This window comes from Cardiocondyla obscurior, linkage group LG11 (assembly GCF_019399895.1).
Source record: "Cardiocondyla obscurior isolate alpha-2009 linkage group LG11, Cobs3.1, whole genome shotgun sequence".
Classification (NCBI taxonomy): Eukaryota; Metazoa; Arthropoda; class Insecta; order Hymenoptera; family Formicidae; genus Cardiocondyla; species Cardiocondyla obscurior.
The window spans coordinates 1147114-1169701 of NC_091874.1; the positions used below are offsets into that span (position 1 = coordinate 1147114).

The window sequence follows — 22588 nt, forward strand, 5'->3', positions numbered from 1 at the left end:
CACGGCGTGTTTTTCAATGAGGAGCGATGCGAGCCATTTACGCCGCGAAAAGAAAAAGCAACAAGTAAAGGAGACGAGACTCGTCCGCAGCCTTGTCGCCGCCACCTTTCAACCATCCCACGTACAACGCTTATTTGCACGTACGAGATAACATCTCCAGTCACACTCGGCTTCTTGATGTTGTTAGAGTTGGGCCCGTAATCGTAAAGCGCACACGAGTAAAATTTATGCTATCGCGGTTACGCCGATATTCTTTCGCAGGAAAATTCACGAGCCGCTGTTGAAGAAGCATAGCGAGATATGCAATATTCTATATTAATAATTTAATAACAGGAGGTTGACTTAGTTAATGCGATTGTATCTTTACAGTGTAATGAAACGTACATTTAAAAAGGCATAATGAACACGTCATGTTCTTTTATTCATCGGCCAAGAGGTAGTTCTTAGTATTTCCCCGCATTGTCTCATAAATTTGACTGACAACTCAGGGACGATCTTAATATGGCACAATTTCCTCCTTTTTTTTCTTTTTTTTTAACGAGTATCTTGAAATCAATATATTTACTTACGTCAGAAACGTTCTTGATAGTTGAAATATTATCAGGCTGGATTAAAACTCGAAGATCAGAGTAAGGAATTTATCATTCCATCATAATAGATTAATAAGCAATGCAGCAGGACATAATATCGCGAGCGGGACGGCACAGTCGGATATCCTTCATAATTCAAATATTTGACACCGAAATTACGGGAAATGCCGAGTTTGCGAGTCCACAGGCAGCAATTAGACGACGTAATAATGCATAATGCGCTTGGAGTGAACCTAGTATTATTTTCGGAAGAAAGATATTATGGAACTCATAATACGGCCTAACTGACCTAGTTTATTATTTCTAGTCCGAGGGCGCGTATATATTTAATTAGATCCTGCCATTTTTTGCTAATAAATTAGCAAATAAAAAGGATACTGAGACTTTCAAGTAAATCGCGAGTCAGAGTATTTAATGCGCAATGAGCATATTTTTCAATGAAAATGTTCTCTTTTCTCCCCCCCCCTTTTTTTTTGTTTTCTTTCGTTGCGCTCTTTTCGCGAGGTTTTATTAAAGCAAAGGGCATTCGACTGCGATGGTGGTATTAAAGTGAAGAACTTTGCTGGCAGTGTAAGTCGGCTTTTACGGTCGGGTTTCTCGTGAACTCCAATTACGATAGTAATCCTTAATATACGTTCGTCTGCCGTATGGAGCTTTTCTCGTTCTATCGCGCGCCTACCAAGCTCCCTTGCTACATGCCGTTTTAATTCTAAACTGTGTGAGCGTGCGTGCAATTCTTAATTTCAAGTTTTAACTCTAAAGCAGGAAAGTAGATTTTAGAATTATCCAACAACGCCTATGACCGAAATGTTTTAAACATGATAAGCTAACAGACATCGATTGATATCACCTATTGTTTTTTGTATCATACATTTGTATTTATTTCAACGAAAAAAATCAAAGCAATAACAACGATTTTAGCGGATTCCCTAACGGTTCGTAGCGTGCAATGCTGATATATTTCATTTTTTGGGCAATACTGCATATTTTTACGCATCGCAATCGCTGTATAGCAAGACAAACTTTTAATGATCTCAACGGGGGGAGGGTGGAGAAGGAATTTCATTTGTGAACTCAAATCGAGCTTGCCTAACCCGTTTAGAAATGCTTCAAGTTCCGGACGTGGTGATATTTCGTGATTCTACGAAGTGGAGTACACACTTGGCGGTTTAAATTATCGTTGATTGAATGCCTGGCTTTCCACTTTGCACGGACAAAAAAGAACACCTCGAGTACGCGTGACACAAATTCAAATCAATACTTATTGAAAAAAAAATTAATTTGTCTAGCGCAAGAGGACAAGGAAGCTATAGGTGAGTGAGCGCGATAGGCGACGGCGCCAATCGCCTGTCGCGCTCACTTGCCCGCAGCTTCCTTGTCACTCTTGCGCTAAACAAATTAATTTTTTTCTCAATAACAATTGAGAATTTTACAAAATGTTAAATAACTTTTTTATTAAATAACAGACACCCTGTATATGAACGAGACGAAAGTAAATAAAAATATTTAATGTAAGGTAATATTACGACTACCTTTTCGTTTAGACAAAACGCGAGGACTTGGAATAACTACCGGTACCTGCCTCTCCATTAGCTTTAAAATAAATTGCGCCTGTGTGCATGCAAACGCGAATAGGAGAAAAGCATGTGGTCCGGTAATGCGTCTATAAATACTGTATAAACTTTATTGAAATGGTAGCGCATTTAGCCAAAAGAGCCACACTCCCGCGAGATGGTAACCTGTTAATGGAACTCGTGTTCGTAAGATTAAAGTGTTCGCGTCGGGCACGTGTCCCCGCATAGCCGTAACATATCCATAATATTATTACGTGATCATTTTATAATATAAAATAATTTCTGAAGGGCGGTGATAAAAAATAAAAGTCCGCCTTGAAAAACATTAATAATAATCTCTTTCCGCCGGATGCGTTTATCCACCCTCGCTATATGTGTGGATAAATATTTGACAAGATAGCCAATACGGTCCCTTGAATCTGCCCCCAAAGGGCTTTAATATAAATATAAAATGAATGTTTCTGATGTTACATAATTGAAAAGAAAATTAAAGGACTCGGGATGGCGAAAACCCTCTTTTAGCGAGGATAGATCCCGCAGGCGGAAAACCAACGGAGGAAAATAAATTCTTTATGTCTGAAAAGCAGTGCGGCTTTCCAAGATATATGGGAGGAAGGTGACGGCTGGTGGACGTATGCGGGCGTTATTATATTATAAATAATTATATTTATCTATTTATTAAAAAAAAAAATTTAAATACGCGCACCGTCTACTTTCGATTTCAGCACATTAAAAACAAACTGATAACCTGAACTAGAAATGATTAATTTAATCAAAGAACGCTGCATCGTTCAGTTACGATTTCGTGATAGACTGCGTACCGGACGCAAGGTGTACAATGGTATATAAATAAAGTCGCTCGGTGCGTAGTCTGGCGCGTAATTGCCATCCCCCGAAGGAGACACTGGTTTTTAGGATTAACATAAACTGTTCGTGGATGTCTTTAATTCGTGCACTATCTTTATTTCGCGTTTTGCAACAAGTGCAATTTAAAATAATAGATACTATAAAACTATACTATATGCGTATAAATAGCGCAAATTCGACTGAGTGAATAAAAGATTACAGTAACGCGATAAATACCGGTGTATAAAATCTCGTCATGCACGCTCGGCAAAGATATTTATGAGATGCTCATTTAAAGACATCAGAAGATACGACTGCATCGTGGAGAGAGAAAAAAAAAATAGTAAATCTATGAAAAGCATTAACGATTTGTCTTTCATCAAAGTCCTTGATTTTGTAGAAACTTCGTTGAAATCCGACGGTAATCCTTTCTTCCGTCGAATATGACAAAATGCAAATCTGCGAGAAGCGTAAGAAACGAAAATTCGCGGAAGAAATGTAATATAAATAATAAATTTTCCCCTCGAAAAAGCTTTCTTCGGAAAGAAAATTGAGGCATGGGAAATATGGCGATATAAATTTAAATTTAAATATACTCTTTAATACAAAGCGAAGTTTTGTGACAAGCAGTATTTAAAATGCAAAGTTTATTGCACGATATATTCTTGAACATTCATCCCCACAAAATTTACGAGCGGTATAATATAAATCATCCTTTTTGCGTATTAAAAATTGTTAGGTGCATTCGTCTTAATTATCGCGATTATAAAATTAAAAAAGAAAAAAAAATAAATAAAAAAGAAAATAAAAATGTTTGCATGTAACTTTCATACTGACTAATTTACCCGGTCGACTTGGAAATATTCGAATGGTTAATACCATAATGCACCGCAATGATGATAAATATATCTCCCGAGTAACTTTGATAGATATTAAACGCAATATGCAACACGCGGAACAGAGCAAATATGGAATATTCCTTTATAAGAACTGCGCATGGCGACGTTGAATGGAAGCGAAATGCAGAAGAACACTTCGCTCTCCAATGATTTCATGCAGCATTTCTCCTCTCGTTTCGCACGGAGATAAAGATGCGCAACGAAAACGATTCTTTTGCCTCCTTTAGATGGAATTCGACGAAATAAGATGATATTCTTAAGCGTCGATTATTTTTATACGTTCACGTTTAATAGGTATTATTACCGATTTTGTAAATATTACGCGTAAGCATTTAAATTTTACGCGAGCAAAGTTTTAACTCGGCTTTTAATTTTGAGAGCGTTCAAAGCTGCGCGTAGGAAGAATATAATATATACTCTATAATGTACATTGTGCATATTACGCGAGATAAAATTTGTAACGCTTCAGTTAATCACGTTTTATTCAATTTGCATTAATGGTATCTTAACTTACATCCACCTCGTATAGATCACCGTGGAAGAGATTATATCAATTTCCATATTCCGCACCCGAAAGAGAAAGCGCGCACGGAACGGTGAAAGAGAGGAAGGAAGGAAGGGAAAAGGAGAGAAGTTCATCGAATATATCGATCATGCTAATATCGTATTCGACACCACGGCTTTTATACGTTGGTATCCGTTAACGCGATGCCCATAAAATTGTCTTTAAGGTGATTTGCATTTAATCGCACCTTGGGTCGGCGGTGATCAGGGACCTCGGGTGCGATCAGTGCCGGCAATTAACCCCGAACTAGTAGCAAGACCGTTACAATGGAATTACCGCGAAAAAGGCACATTTCTGTCCGTAGGATATAGTATCCGAGGGTTCAAACGATTCAATTCAGTCTGCCCTCTAATCCGCGGGTATAACGTATTTTCAAGTGAGGGTCGGCTCCTGTAAGTGATACTAGTCGGAATGAATCAAGGGCTATTTGCAGGTTCTCACAGAAATCACGGTCGCAAGTAACGAGAGAATATTCCGACCGAAAGAGAGAAGTCGAAAAGAGCAGAGTTATTTGCACATTATTTGTGGGCGTTGCGCACGAAGTTTGAAAAGAAAAAGATATGAAAATTAAAGAGCGAAACGACGACATCGTTAATGACATTTTAAATTGCTTCTGAATAAAATTTTTTTAAGTAAAAATAAAAAAAAAACCAAAATACAATTGCTTCGTATTTCTACAAGATATTTTTTTTTTTACTTTATTCGTCGGCAAATTTATTATCAAGGTAATTATCAAAGTGGACAGTGTTTGATTGCCTTGTTAAAAGAATAAAGTCAATTACGATTAGTATAAATTGCGATACTCTATACGTCTAGATAATTCTTTTCGATTTTTTTTTAAGTAATCTTCCGCGGAATATAAATATATTTTTGCTACGTAAAAATATTAGAGGTATCGATAAGTAATGCGACTAAAAGCGGAGCACAAATGTACCCACGAAGAGATGTTTACATAAATATTTTAAAGCGGGAGTACAGAACAAATAACAGTCTCTGATTATTTTATTTTACGCAGATGCTTCCAATGTAAAATTTGAATGCCGAATACGCTACTTATTTATTCGTACTTTACATGTTTTTTTTTAAATAAAACTGCTAATTTCTTAATTGCTCGCGAGAAATCTAATTAAAAAATTATGATTTGAATACGAAAAGATGAGATTTGAATAAGAAGAGCAAAGAGGGTTTCAAAAAAAAATCTTTTTTGACTTTTGTTCGTAAATTTTAACGAATCTCAACATCACATGTTTTAATAAATTTTATTTTTTGGAATAAATTAATGTGTAAGCAATTTTCTTATTTAAATAGTCATCGAGACAATTTTCTGCGTATGCTATAAATAGAAAACGGCGCATTACGTTTGCCGAGCGTCTATCCTTCCGTATCGCCGCTGACATTCGATCATAGGAGCCGCGTTGACAGATATCAGCCCGGACATCCCGGGGACATACGCCTTGAATATCGATCTTCTGAACCGTGCCGCCGCTCAGCTTGCAAGCAAATCAGACACAAATCAACGACGCGACGACGCGATCTCCCGGGAGCTTTGCGTCCACCGACGACGCATTTGCGCTCGTCCGTCGTTTTCCTCACGATAATTTCTCGTAATAGCCTCGCGCTCCATTAATAAATTCGTTCACCGTAAAGAGATTTCATTCTGCATTCGAACTGTGCAATTTATATCAATAACCGAACTCACGGCTTAATTGATATTTCTTCCATTTAACTCATTTGCGTCGTTATAATTTTTTCCGATATATACTTTTAATCTACAAATGCCCTTGAGTCATATACGGCGTCTGAAATTGTGCTAAGTATGTATCTGAAGATGCAGTAATGCGGCACAAAAAGTAGGTCAAAAGTGCAGAATTCGATAAAACAGTTTTCGAGGGGGAAATGATTTTAACAACTTTACAGAATTTTATTGCTGCGATGCTTACTGCGCTTTCGCGAAGTAAGACGAACATATTGCATATTTTATAAATATAAGGAAAGAAAGTAAGTGCGCCAATGCATGCAAAATGGGTACATCGCGTATCGCTGTAATCAGGTAAAATATTCGTTACGGCCAGGTCGAGGAGGAAAGTTAAAAAAGATAAGGGTCCTAATTTCGGCGAGATTACAACGGTGTTAGTCGCGATCCGTGCTTTCCGTTTTAACGAGCTGTGCGAAAGTGCCGTTCATTCAATGACTAGACGTCATCAATCTTCCGCGTTGATGAATGCGCGCGAGGGCTACAAGTCCCCGGTTCGTATAATAGCCGATATCCAGGCGGAGTTGTGAACCGGAAGAAGGGAAGCGAGTAAATAGAAGACCCCGGCACACCCTCACTTGGTCCTGCCGAGTTTGACAGCTCTGTCGATGTTTCACTAGTCGACGTTCAGGGGAAAACTTTTCTCTAACTCGGGAGAATCACCTCGCGGTTAAGAAACTCGTGGATTACGTTTATTTCCTTATCCTCTTTTCTAAACCTTAATAGAATTTCGATTTTTATTCTTGTACTACAAATTTATTAAAAATTGACCGTGGAAGGAGCTCAAAGAGTCTCGTGGTCATCGTATTAATTGCGGTAATTTAGAATCCAATTATAATCGTGCAAGTCATACGTTAGATATTAAAGTGAGACGTGCATATATTATCCGTCGTGTGCAATATTAATACCATGTTGGCAAAAAAAAAAAAAAAAAAGAAGGAAAAAGAAAACGCATTTGAGTGAAATGCAATTTTTATTAACAAGGTATTAGTATTTCATGCGGAGACAGTGTGATTAATTACGAAATAATGCAATTTTTAGGAGTGGATGTATAATAAACGATTGCTATTTCATTTCGATGTATTATTTAACTCGCGACTTTAGACGTCACGTTGGAGGAAAGAAATTTCACGCGGAATTACATTGCCATTAATTAAATTCGTCCGCATCTATAAATTATGATATCCGCGATGTTTAATTAAAAATGTAACGCCGGGAGGCAACTCCGTTCCCAATTTACCGCCGAGGAAACGATAATACGTGATAAGCCGGCTCGTATAATTTCGGATGTGTGTCAGGGCGTAAGGGGAAGGATGGGCGCAACACGACAATCTAGATCGACCTGGTGGAGTGGGAAAATAATAACTGGAAAATAACGGTCGGCCGATGACCACAGAACTTCTAAACTCGCAGTCATGAACGCCCATCCTACTCGAATATTGGCAAATATTTCAATTACGGGGCGCACACGGGGGTCGGACGATTCCTCAATATCCGATATCGACTACGCGCTCTTTCCATTATATGTTAATAAATTTCTCAGTGTTTCGGATAGTTCTCGTTGGAAGTTCCTGTGTTTCATAGCGCTTCGATCTTGCCCGCCTTTTTGTAGAAAGGTCGATTAAATCGGTCCCGAATCCACTCTCGCGTATTTACACGTTTGTAAAGCAGAAATCAACCTGTAGATGTTAAAACGTCTGTGCAAACGTAGGTAAATATTCCACGAAGATAAATTACGATTACATATCATGCGAAATTCAATTATATCAACTCGCAACATGCAGTTAATGTTTTATTTTTACGAAAATATTGTAGGAAAGGTGGAGTTTGTATTACTTGCACAATCATTGCTAAATCAATTCGGGAAACAAATGTAAATATAATCGGAAATATGTAAATTTTGTCGCGAGCACGCACTTGAAACTTTACAGTTTCCGTGGGGCATTATGGGAGCTTACAACTTACAATTAGCTTTATAACAATACCTAAATAACGGCTCAAAGATATCGTGGAACAATAGCATAGAATATGGTTTTAGCGTAACAACGATATGAGTCGACTTAAACTATCATCGTCTCAAACGCTTCAGACAACTCGAAAACCGGACACTGACAGTAACTCGACTTGATAGCAACGCGAGCGTACCACTAGTCAGCCCGAAGGGATTGCGAATGCCCCGGTCTTGCCTGGCAGTGGTGGAATCGCTTCGCGGATCGGGAAAGTAATACAGGCGCGCTACTAGTCGGTCAGTAATACGAGAGTACCGTTTTCCCGCAGCCATATGTAGGTCGAGCCTATATGCGAGGTATCACGTTCACAAGTTAAGAGCACGTCAAATATTTCCGTCGCTTTTCAACCGGCTCCCCTTGGAGTGTTCTTTCGAGACGAAATTACACGGAAGGACGTTTAAAGCGCAAAGACGTAAAAAGTGATATAAAAATTAAATTTCCCGGGGATTACTTTTGTAATTTCGCATCCTTTGTCAAACAGCGCGTATGCTCGCGATCCGTGAATGCAATCCTTTCCTGCATTCTCTCTCCTACGATTGCTACGTGTGCGTTTGCATGTTGCAGCGCTTCGTCGACGCCCGCGGACGCGATGCCGCATCTGGACGCGTTCATCGAAATTCCGCGAGTTCCCGGCGCAACGTGGAGGGTTGATCCCGTCGCGATCCTTTTGTAGCCAGTTTCTCGCGAGCATCATACACCCGCGTGCACACGCATTTCGCACTAACCCGTGATCGACAAACATCGCCTGCGCACTACCGTAGAAAGGAATTTCTTATAAGTCTATTCGCGTTTTCTCATGCACGATTCATACATGCATGCATGCAATCGCGGTGTATAAATGTAGAGAATCGCGGATATGCAGTGCGACTGTCGGAATGCGGCGCGTTCGACTCTCGTGTGAAATATGCATCGGGAATAACGCGGAAGAGGCGGGGGGAAGGGATTGCATGGTTAGCAATTTATGTGAAACAGCGATCAAGTAACGCAATATATGTATATATATGTATGACCGATGAGCTTATACTATAAATATAATATAAAAACTAAAAAAAAAAAATTGAAGCCATTTATTTAAGAATTAAATAAAAATTAAGTCAAACCATTGAATTGAAAAAAAGAAATTGAAACCATTTATGTAAGAATTGGAAAAAAAATTAAGACCATTTAATAAAATATATATATCCTATTAAAAAAAAAAAAAATACTAAGGTAAACGTTTGAGAAAAAAAAAAAATAAAAATACTATATTAATTATATTTAAATATGTAATTAAATTCTGGATACGTAAAGATCATTTATTTTTATCAAGTGAGGCGTTAATAATCATCCTCATGTTTAGAGAATGATGCAACCAGAGTGGCGTGAACGTTTGCGCAAGCAAACATTTCGTCAATTGACAAATGGAAATAGGACGTTGTGATTGCGGATACGGCGTATACTGCGATCCCGTTACACACACGTTGCCGCGGACACGTGCGTAAATTGGCATAAATTCTGCAATTAACGTTTAATCGGCCCTAATCGCGATGCAATTTAATTTCACGCATAGATCCGGACGGGCGGATTTCGTTTTGTTGTATCGCTCGTCGATTACCGTTTTAATCGATCATTCTCCGGACATAAAACGAGTTCTCGTTTTATTACATCCGCTAAATTTACCTAGCACGGATTTCATAGCGCGAGAACGCTTTTTAAAATATCTACTGAAGGTCGTTAGGCGATTATTTTCCAATTAAGCAACTGCAATTTAATTGACGGATTTTAATAACGACTTTCATTGGATATTTTATTAATCCGTCGTACTCGGCTGCAAATATTCCTCGAATATTTGCAGAGAGCTATTCTCAACGCGGAGAAAGGATCGCAAACGTGTTTTTTTTTTTTTTATGGATATTATGTAACACTCGTCATTTGTAAAGTAGAATTTTATCTGACAAAGCCCGGGGTTTTTTTCGTGCTTTAAACATTTTTTGAGTTATGTGAATATCGTGAATAGTTCTGACTATTTTCTAAATCCACGCGAGTGTATATGTCGCTACTTTTACGTCACTATTTTATATCACTATTTTACGGGAGCCGTGCTAACTTCGCGAATCTAGCACGGCACTTTCCCCTCTGAAGTACTATAACTTATTAAAAATAATTATTTTTTCAAAAAATTTTAAATAATTTTAATTGAAATTTATATGTACGTATATTTTTAAATTAATATTTTGTTATTTACAACTTTTAAATAATTTCTTTTCTATTTACATATATTTAATGAAAGTAAAAATGTGACCAAATTCATCTCTTACAGTGCCGATTAAAAGCTCGGTGGGAGCATGCTTATCCGGCTATATACTCTTTGTTAAAAAAAATTAATAGTAACCGGAAATCTACTTAAAACTAATTCTAAAACATTTGCAAAACTACTGTTAAAATATCAAAAAGCGCATCATTACGTCACATTTTTACTTTTATTAAATATATGTAAATAGAAAAGAAATTATTTAAAAGTTGTAAATAACAAAATATTAATTTAAAAATATACCTACATATAAATTTCAATTAAAATTATTTAAAATTCTTTAAAAAAATAATTATTTTCAATAAGTTTTAGTACTTTAGAGGGGAAAGTGCTGTGTTAGATTCGCGAAGTTAGCACGGCTCCCGTAAAATAGTGATATAAAATAGTGATATATAAGAATTAGAAAAAAAAATTGGAACCATTTATTAAAAAATCAGTTTTAGACCATTTATAAAAGTTAAATTAAATTAAATTAAAAAATTCTAAACCATTTTCATTTCATTTAAGAAAAAAAAAATTTTTAACCCGAAACCAAATTTAATTTAATTTAAAAATTAAGTCAGTAATTTAAAAATAATTGAAAAAGAAAAAAATTGAAACCATTTATATAAGAATTGGAAGAAAAAAATTAGGACTTCGTTGTCGTCTTTGCAAATCGGTAAGTCACATCAATTTTTTTTAAATGTGCTAGGGCTATTGAAAAATTGACACGTGCAATTATTGCGGCGAATTGTACAAATTTCTGGGTTTCCGTTCGCGTCTATTATACGTGATATAATTGTCATATGAATTGTGGGTGGGCTGTTATGTCCGATGAGGGAGATGCTTACTAACCTAGTGTTATCCATGGAATGCATGCACTCACTCTTGCATATATGTCGCATTTACGTACAACAATGCCTCGCGGCGGCACAAAGCGTGGGCGCGCTAAGTAATAATAAATAAAGTGCATTCGCATCAAAGAAGAAAAGATAGAGCGACAAGTTAGGTCGGCAGACAGAAAGAGAGAGGAGGAGGAAATATTAGTGAACGCGCATAATATCCCGCGGTGAGAGTTCACCGATGCATTTAGCGACTCGCGAAATGTGTGTGTGAATTTTGTGTTTTCTCGCGTTATTTCATAGTTATTACAAAGTTATCGCAATCATTTTTTAAATCGTATTATTTCTATCCTTTGCTCCTCTTCAGACAGAAGAACTAGTGATACGAAATAACTCCGCTTGTACTTGGAAACTTTGTTTCTTTATGGCGTAACGAAATTCGAGAAGACAAGAAGCCAGGTTGGCTTTCAATAGAGCCCGCTGAAAACGTAGGAAAAGAGAAAACTGATAAGGAGAAAAGGAATCGGAAGCTCCTCCGTGTCTATCTCGATAGTCAAGGGCTATTTCTTGAACTCGTGTCCCTACCATCGATACTGATGCACTTTTAATTCCCCATTAATTGAGAGCGATATCAAACGAGATAAACGAAATAGCTCGCTCGTATTTTCGCAACTTTAAAGCCTTCTCTTGAGTAAGAGAAAAAGTAAAAAAAAAAAAAAAGGAAAAAAAAAAAAGGGATAATCTTACAATAATCTCACAACAAATAAAAATAAAACGTGACAGACAAATTAAAGAGCCATAATTAAAAAGATTTGCAATAAGTTTCGATCAAATTTTATAATATTCGAAGGTATTCTAACGATCCGCTAACGTTCACTTTATTCTTTTCTCATAAACAGAACGAATTCCAGACGGTCGGAAATTCCATCAGTTCTAGAATGCTGAATACGAGGGAGATACGTGGAGCACGTCGAGCTATGCAAGACAGTTGCATTCAGTTTTTATAACCAACTGTTTAGGTCGTGAACTGCAATCATTCATTCTGCAGCTTGGAAGTAATGCATTCCTATGAGAAAAGGTTTTATACACCGCGACCTGCTTCGCGAAGTACAGGGAAAAAAACTTGCGACACGCACAATTGTATTTTTAGATCGCCGTTAGAGCAAAATTAATAGGAAACATTTTTAATTTCTCGCTTAACGTACCTATTCTTCGATACATATCTTGGATACACATATACTTTTGCAAACTTTGCAAGTTACGCCGCGCATCTGGTGCATGTGGCGGCTTACGTTCGCGACTTGCTCCGCATCACTCGGAACGCGATTAAGTCCGCGAAACTCGCGGCAAGAACTTTGCGAGATTGCCCAAGTAAAAAGGAAAAGGGGGCGGCGGAGGGGGATATAAATGTTTTTCTGCGCTCGACAAATATCGCGGTGATCTGTCAGGCACAGGAGGCGAACAATTAAACAGAGCACGCGTACAAATCGGGTTTTCGCGAAACGAAAGGCACCGCTGCGAGATCGCGCCCCTCTCTTTTTTGCGACCGTATATATGCTGCAATTATGTGCACGCGCAATTATAGGTCAGCGTGATTAATAATTGCCGTTTGGCTGTCGAACGCGATCACAAAAGTTTCGTTCGAAAATCAATTGCAATGGGAACCAAACGTGTACCTTACAGTTGCGAGAGTCCGTTTGCTGAAATTCTTTGATTGACCGAAAAGCGGTATCGAAATAATTGCGCAATCAACTACCGCTGAACGAGCGATTTCGTCCGATAATTAGCGCGGCTAAACGCGCTCCTTGAATTTCACGCACGGTTACAGCTGATCGATTGTGACGATAAAGATCGATGTAGGCGGCACCGTTCTCTCGAATCGTGACGTCAAAAGCGAGGAAATACACGCGAGCGAACATCGCAATTTTCAATCACGTTAAGAGATACACAAATAGATATAAAAACAACCTGTTTAATTAAACAAAGTAAAATTACAAAGTGCATCTAAAAATACGATATAAAAGAGTTTCTTACGCCAGCCGTATTTCTCGCGAAAAACTAATTTTTCGGAGCTCCAACGATCTCGTCTCTCGGTAATGATTTCTAAAAGTTTACCGGGCTTTATCTCAAAAATCCGAAATAACGCTTTATACTACGATCCTCGCGAGCCGTACTTGTTGCACCGTCGAGATCTTTTTCTAACGATAGCAACCGGTTACACGTGTCGCTTGTCCGTTGCGTAACGTATTGATAACGTCGTAGGATCGAAATTGTCTCGTATCGCGCGGGTTAAATGGGTCTTCGGGGCAACCGAGCTCGTGCCGATGTTTGTCGCCGGCGTTGCATCGGCGCCCAAGAAAAGGAATCTGACAAGTAAACGACAGCCGTGCCGCCTTCCGCTCGTCGTGACACCCAGCTGTCGATATTCGACACAACGGATATAAAGGTGTGAGATATGCGAACGGGCGCAAATAGCGGTACGGAACGTGTGAGAATTTGTATATACCACGCGCCGACAGCCATTTAAATTAACGAAAATCCGCAACGTGAAGTCGGCTTTCTAATTGCAATTAATGCAAATTCACACGTGAACGATTCGGTGGCTACGAGGGACACTATTGTTTTTCGGCATCGGCGCGTTGCATTGTAATGCGCTACATCTGGAGTGGAAAATTCTTCGGGCGAAAAGGACGCGCACGAGTTAGACTTTTTCGGTCGTTCTTGCAGGTTTACAATGCCAGCCGCGTTGCTTGCAGATTTTCAACCGGTTGAAATATGCGACAGTGTAAAGAAATTCAGTTTTCACTCATTCGAAACGTATTTTCAATACAATTTTACTATCTTTACTTTATCATTATCTCAATATCGCAAATTAAAATGTACACGTATATGTACGTTCATTCTTTTTTAATTTGCGATATTGGGTTGTAGCTTCGATGCAGCGCTCATACGTATATATATATATATATTTGCAGTAAAATGTGATCAAAATTTCTCTTTAGAAATTGAATCAACGTGAGTACTCGCGTTTGTAAACCACGAAAATGTATCATCGTAGCGACAACCAATTAATATATTAATTAAACCATTAACTTGAAATCAAAGTACACACCCCTATCGGCATCAAAAGAGATGAAATGACGATTTGAGCAGATCGAGCTTTCTCTTTAAGAGCAATCGGAGAAAGAGCAAGGAAAGCATTCAAAATTTAATTTGCTAGTATTCCGCTTTACCGCAGACCATAATTTAATTAACTTATACACATTAGCGCCACAACGACCTCATCAGTTTAATGGTCACGCGAAAATTATTTTGACAATATTTACCGTGCATTTGCCGCTTATTTAAATATCAACGCGGCGGGCATAACATAACGTCGTAAAAGCTATAGATACCCCTCGTTTGATATCGCTCTCAATTAATGGGAAATTAAAAGTGCATCAGTATCGATGGTAGGGACACGAGTTCAAGAAATAGCCCTTGACTATCGAGATAGACACGGAGGAGCTTCCGATTCGGTAAGAATAATGTATGCATGTAGAGTATATGTGAAACGAAATACTTATTGCGAATATTACTCTTTATGCATGCGTACGCTTTATGAATACGATCTCGTCACGATAAGTGGCTCAATAATCTGTAAAGCTAATCTAGTTAAATTTTCTTTTGTTTCAGATTGAGATCCAGAAGAGGACTGACGAAGGAAGATCAGCCCGACAACTCACGGACATCCTAAGAGGAGAAGCAGGCCCAGAAAGGGTATTCTGCATCGGTGAAGTAACCTCAAGGTAAGAATTAATTTTTATTTGAATAAAATTAAGAATATTTTGGATACTTATTAAAATTATTTTGTCAGAAAGCAGAAATAATAATTTAAATTTTCTTTGTATGTTGCAGGATCGTCGGAAAGTGCTTTCGTCGCCGATATAAATTAAAATACGAACCGCAGCCGGTTCGTCGGGCGTTCTCGCGAATTCGTTTAAGTAATCGGGCGTGTGATTTGTTACGCGAATTAGATAAACGGGAGTGCCGTACGTTATCGTGCGTATCTGTGTTAAAAAAATACTTAGAGCTTACGATTGTAACTTCACCCGGTCGCGTTCGCGAGTGTCCGGTACGCGGAAAGATGGCTCGACACGTCCCAACTGGGAGGAGAAGCAGGCTCGGGACGGGCTTCAAGCATCAGCGGAGCAACTTTTAAGTAAGAATGAATTTTTTAAATAAAATCTTTATGAAAAAAAACTTTTATTTATTTATTTTTTTATTAATCTTATTATCAAATAATATACTGGTGTCTATATTAATATTGTCTTTTTTATGTTACAGTCACCAGCAGAACTTTAAAACTCCGCTGAAGTTCATGCAGTTTAAATAAGTAAGTAAACTGCATAATTTTTTTTCGTAGTTTTTAATTGCGTTTCTTGAACCGGCAAGAAATTATTATAATTAATTAATATCCCATATTATAACGACGCGCACGAATTGGGACCTTCCAAAAAATAACGCACGCGAAGCGTGCGCATGGTTGGTTTTAGTATATTAAAATAAATATATAACTAATCCATCAAAATGTTTAATTTATAAAGAGTTAATTCATTAGAGGCGTAATAAATTTATTAATAAAATTTTTTAAATTGCTGGCCTATAAAATTTTTTAAATTCAGAATATTAAATATTTGACATTTTATCACTAATAAAGCTGGTTTAATGAGGGACGATTATTCAGCTACATTTTTTACGTTACCCATTTTAATTATTGCGGAACGTGACGAAAAAAAGCAACGATTTCAATCGGGTCCCTTGCGAGTTGTACATCGCAGTCGCGTGTTTCGACTTCGTGTGACATTCTTGTATGTATGCATTTTTTTTTTCTTCCCTACTTTACTATTAACTCCGACAGTCGTCAATTAATCGCGTAGAGCCCGCTAATCGAATAACGAGAGGAAATATGATTTATTAACGACATCGGCTGACACGTTAAAATTAATAAATCGATGGCGACAGCTAACGATCAGCAGGAATGATTCGTAGCGGTGCGAGAACGGCGAGAAAACAAGTTGATAGGAAAAAGAGGTAGATGCGAGGATCGCAGGTCGCAGGTTTCATTTCGTTTTATTGCAACGCCGTTCGTTTAACCTACTTAGCCTCAATTAATGACACGGTGATAAACTAACAAGTAGTCAATAACGGCGAGAGCGCGCTTTGATAAAACATCGCGGTGGTGATAATTATAAAAATCCCACGTTTTCCTACTTTCCGATACGCGAAGAAAAAAAGAAAGACCGGGACAATAAGCCAAATGAGAAGTGCGCGTCCTTCGGTTTAGAGAAATTGCAACGGGCTGTTAGACATATTTGTCCCGGTTTTCTTGCTAATGGCACGGTACGCTTATTGTTGTCGACATTATCCGATAACGCACGCACCGTAGGAAAAGAAACAGCGCCCTATTGATTATCATGTATTCAAGATAAATTAGCGGACCTCCCGGATTTCGCTGCGGCTATTGGTACAATCTAGTTAATATGGAAACGTATCGAGTATCCATGAAATATAAATACAAAGAAACTAATTATACTTTGCAAGCTAATAAGTAGATGTTTAAATTTGTAAATTTAATCGATAGAGAGATGAATAAATGAGAGAAATTTTATAACGGGATTCGCAGCTATCGATTTTCGCTAACTTAATTATAGAATGTATCGGGGAGGAACTTCGAAAAAATTTAATATTAAAATATAAAGAAAGAGCGACAATCTAGTTAAATATTTAAAATAACTAAAAAAAAAAAAGAGAAAAAAAAAATTACGAATCAGGAAAGATATAAATAACCCCGAAACTCTGCACGTGAAATTTCGTGGAAATAGGAATTCTCGTTTCAAAATGATAATCCGTCTTTTCCGTCTGGTACATCTCAAATACGTTATTTGAACGATTAGAAGGAAAAGTCGGCAGGGCAAAGCGCAACGACGTTGCGACGATTATTGCGGGATGAGGGCGAGTAAATTCTCTTACAATTACGACAAAATGATGATGCCCGAATCTGGCGGAGCGGAATGATTAATTGCTACTGACAGCACGATAATCGCGCGCAAATGCGACAAATAAACGTTTCGAGAGCACCCATTACTGACACGTTGACAATCTCCGATCACAATGTCATTGCGATTACCGCCGTCAATTTGCCCGGAGCTAATATAAACGGACGTCGTTTTACGCCACGCAAATCCGTGCGGCTGCGATCGTAATGAAATTTATTTCACTCGTGCATTAACATATTAAAACGAACGAGTATTATACACGTGCGCACGTTTATTTGTCGCGGGATACATCGGTATTAACGTTTTTGCAAAAAGTTTGCAACTCGCGAGGCATTGCTCTCCGCTGCAACTACCGTACCTATTTGCGATAGCGGAAATAATACACCGTTTCGCCGTCGACCGAAATTGCACCGTGACAGTTCATTAACGCGTCTCGCACGTCACGTCTCCGTCAAAACTTCTCGGCAGCTAGTCAAATATATTCGATAATAATAATTAAAGATATTTATTATGAAAATATTTAATTTCGATCAACTTCAAGAAATGTTTTCAAGTCCAAATAACCGCTCTATAAAGTAAATAAAGATTTAATTAAATTTTACGTCGCGAGATAAAATAATCGACGGGAATTGATGTGCAATTAAGATTTTCATTTTCATTATATACTCAGAACCTATTTAATGTGCGAACTATACCGTCCTCGTTCTGCGAAGTGTAGCGTCTCGTGAAACGATGCATAAAATATCGGCGCGTAAAACGATGAATGTCCTTATACCTTACGATAATTACATTTTCTAACTATAGACGCATAAATTCGCCTACGCGTCGGTGGTGCATTTGCGAACTTTTTCTCCGTGTAACGCAGCGGGGTACCCGGGAGAAATGTCAATCCCTATCGCGCGCACACCACACGAACGCGTACACACGTCTACACGTACGTACGCGCACCTGTTAACGGCGGGACAACTTCGTTACTAGACACGTGCACACACTAATTAAAACGTTCTAGTTCTCTGCGGCTGGTCGGAACAACAAGTGGCACACGGCATCTCCTCTGCCACTTCCATCTCGCCCGTTTACCCCCGTTATTTAAGCGACCCATTAGCGAGAGCAATTATTTTTCAATTAATGGCGAAGTTGTAAAAAGAACGGCGGGAAGGAACAATTTTGCCTCTCTTTAATTTCGCGCTCGCGATTTCGCACGCGGGACTTCTACGAGCGACTCCGACTCGCGTCGGTGGATCACATTCTTATACCTACGAGCTCAATCGAGTAATTTGCTGCCGCGAGATGTAAGAAAGTTTACCGTAGCAAACGCGCGCGAGATATTCAGAATATTTAGAAACTACAGCCGCATGTTCCCGTAACGCACAATTAACCGTGCGAGTAAAATAAAGGTAAAATAAAGCGCGGCTCGTCGATGAAAGGAAAAGTTTTTTTTTTCAACGCGATTCGGCGTACTTTTTGGAATACTTAATAAAATAAATAATGAAATTATACTTTCCCGCTGGGGAAAAGATAAACGTTTACGCGACGCCTCTTCGCACCCGCTATGAAACCGTGCAACAATCGAACACGTGGATTACACAGTTGATTGAAAAACTTTGCGCCAGTTAAGCAAAGTCCCTTTTATCGATCGAGTTTACGTTAATCTGAAATCCCATCTAAATGTAATCCGCCGCTCTTCTTGTCGAAACAATGGAAACTTTCGTGAATTTGAATTTCCGATCGAAAACTGACATTTTGAACCTCACACGGTGATAAATTAATAAAAAAAAAAAAAGAAAAAATTGTTTCCACCGTTAGGCCGCTTAATTATTTTAATTCCGAGCTCAATTGTTAGATCCTATTAATTTTATTGTACTTTTCTTATCACGGCCTGCTGCAGCCCCGTGAAATCTAATTATAAGTTTATCTACTCACTTCGACATTCTCTATTTCTCTGAAAACGACGTAGGTATGCATTATCATGGTTGCATGCTACTCAGCATAATGCACAGCTAGAACGACCTCGAGAGAATGCCGAGGTGTGTGTTTACGTCGCCGTGATAACGAGGGCCACGCTTCGGAGGAACGGAGCTTTGATCTCGCATCGTCGATCAAAGAAAACGACGCGGCGACTCGCAACGCTTCGTACTCTTGCGAAGCGTCCGCGTTACATAAATGCCTGTAACTCGTTACTTTCCGAAAGATTACTTTTGAGAACGCCACGGTAACGCGATCAAGCCGAACGTCACACGACAAATATTACAGAAAAAAAAAATTTACGCTAATCGTGAGGAGCGCTCAAAATTCGCGATATTATAATACTAAATCACAGCCAGCACTCGTAATTAAAAGAAAAAAAAAAAAAAAAAACAAATAAGTAGGCAGTTCGAGATTGTCGATGATTAGCGTGCAGGACTTCCGTCGATTTTACGCGGCAGTGCAATGCATTTTAATCAACGAGTCGTGCTTTGACGCCTTATACAGGCACCGTCGGATAATGCACGAGAGCTCCCGTCCCTTCGTCGGTCGAAAATTTCCGAGATTTTTACTAACAAGAAGAGAAGCACGAGATATTCGCATTCCTTGACGGCCGATAAAGGCCGAAATTGAGTCGCGTACCTCCAAGAAATGTTCCATCGAGACATCTTTACAGATAATTTCATTACAATGAAAATCTCGGAATCACCGCCGGTGCAATTTCCCGCCAGACGGTAAAGGGATATTACAAGGGTCCGGAAAATATGTGCCCGGACAAATTACGTTGTCAGCGATGAACGGAGAAAATTTCGATCGTAACGTGAACGGGATATTGATATATTATTGAGGCAAGATGTAGCAAGTTTTTCTTTCCCGCTCTAGTCTGCCGAATTTTAAATCGATCTAAATGACATGAGAATTTTTTTAAAAAGAAACTGAAGACTAAAAAGTATCTCACGATTTTTTTTCGAGTAATAAATTACATAGCTATGTCTCTTCGGACCTTCGTCCGGAAGTTGAAAAGATGAATTACCGCGTGTCTCGCCATAGTTTCAAAGTCACGGCTGAGCATTAAGATGGTATTAATATTCAACGCGCAGTCTCGCGACATCACTTCCGAAGATCTCGTGGCGTTTCTCCCCCCCCCCCGCGACACCGTATATTCTCTCTTCTTCGCGAAAGAATAAAATAAAACGAAAGAAGGCAAGTAAAGGAACCACTCTCATCTCGCAGCTTGATTAAGAACGCGCGACTTCTGCGGAATGTCAAAAGCACACCTCAGCACTTCCCGCGATCTCTTCTCTTCTGAGGCTTTACTTATCTATTTCGCGTTGCGTCTGCAAATCAGGTCGCGAGAAATCTGGCGTGTGCAAGATGCACCCTGCTCAAGCGAGATCTACGTCCTCTGTTTCATTTCTGCCTTTTGTATTTGCGTATTCCGATGGGACAATGAATATCACCGTTCAAAGGTAGGATAGGCACCACTAAAGATGTCGGAAAAATGGGAGCTCATATCCTTGCAAACTATAGATCCCATTGCACGTCACGCAGAGAAACGATAAAGACCGGATTTGAAAAGCTTGCTAGCTTGCTCGACCGGCAATTCGCTATTGAGCTTTACGGTATTTGAGAAACGCCGCACATTGCGATCTACGCGTGAAAGTATCCTTTTACCGCGCGACGGTGTTGCGTCGCGACAATATTTTTCGAAGCCTGGGAATTTTTCGTTCCTCGACTCGGGTCGAGACCATTCATGGCCTTGTGATCCACTCGCTTTTCGTATATCGCCGGATCATAAATCACCGTATTGTACCGAGCAGGTCGTTGGGGAAAATTGAGTATCGGTTATGGGAAAGAGAAGGGAAAGAGTTTGAAGATCGCTTATTTCATTTTGTTATCGCGATACAAAAATGTCAAATTTAATTCCGCATGCGCACACACGAGCAGTCGAATCTATTGGCTTCCGGGGCCGTTTATGTATGCAATTCGCGTGCACGTGTCAGAAACTACTGGTGCTGTCTGACCGCAGTTACGGGGTAACTACGGGCACCGATCAGACACGTACAGCGGAAGGAACGTCGAAGTAAGCGGAGTGTAACGGCGATAGCCTGCTGCACCAGGCAGTAGTAATACCGATAACTCAATCGACGCGGCTGGATCGCACGTCCACGTATAACGGAATCCTCGTTCGGACGGATATTCCGCGTAACAGGATACCCGCAGCATCAGCAGCAGCAGAAGCTGCCGCTCGCGATCGCACGATCCGACTATTAAGTCTGATTAAGACTACGTCGAGCAACTCGTTAACGACTTGTTATCGATGCCGAGTGACGCTACAAGCGTGAATTTCTGTCTCGTTTGCGAATATCCGAGAGCAGCTTGGATTGAAATAATTGATTGTTACGGGATGAACGCGTGCCGGTAGCCCGTAACGTCTAAGGTTTCGCTACGTTGAATTAGAAACACATCCTGTGACTCGCCTCAGATATATGCCGGGTTTGGAGTTTCTCATCGAGCGCAGGTATTATATTTGAGAACTCGAGAACGCACAGCTATCGGCAAACGTTGCTGCGAACATCACGCGTAAAGAAAAGCTATTACACGATCGGCAATTAGTTACATTCATTTTTGTATTCTTATTAATGTACGAATAAATTTTTTTATTTTATTTTATTTTTACATTTTTATTGTGTGTTGATATTGAATTTTTTTATTAACGAAGCATATTTATACTCGTGAAATGCAAAAGCAAAAATGTGATGTTGTACAATTAATATTTCTGTCGCCGCTAATTTGCTTAAAAAAAAAATAAAATAAAAGAACTTCCGGTTCGTGTAGAAAAACGATTTACTAACGACGTTACAGTAATTGTCGCTGAAGTGCACCAGTTACAATGCAATCACGAAATTAAAAATTTGTAATATTGGGACTGTGTTTTTCCTACTGGCCGATTTTTCCGTACGCCGCCGAATTGTCAAAGGGACTCGATAAGCACAAAACTTGTCCGGCGATTGTATCATGATTCTGATATGACGGCACGAGTCTATGAAATGCGCCAACAACGTACGCCACACTAGGCACATTGTTTCTAAACAAAGTCGCCCTCTTGGCACAATACCGTGCGTTAACAAAGCTTTCGAGACAATGCATCGCGAAGGAAGATTGAATTCCCCGCTAATTCCGCTACCTTTTGAAAACTTCTAGGCTGCGTTTGACGAGCATAAACGCGGTATTTCAC

General features: G+C 39.1%; 1 protein-coding gene across 3 annotated transcripts in view; it reads left to right on the plus strand.

Moving 5' to 3' along the window:
• Positions 1–22588, plus strand: part of Rsh (Rap GTPase activating protein radish) — a 108665-nt gene that overhangs the window by 33404 nt on the left and 52673 nt on the right. For all 3 annotated transcript variants that reach the window (XM_070663072.1, XM_070663076.1, XM_070663075.1), the window contains exons 2-4: positions 15023–15135; positions 15245–15548; positions 15674–15722. The gene's annotated coding sequence lies outside the window, so the exon portion shown is untranslated. The remainder of the gene's footprint in view (positions 1–15022; positions 15136–15244; positions 15549–15673; positions 15723–22588) is intronic.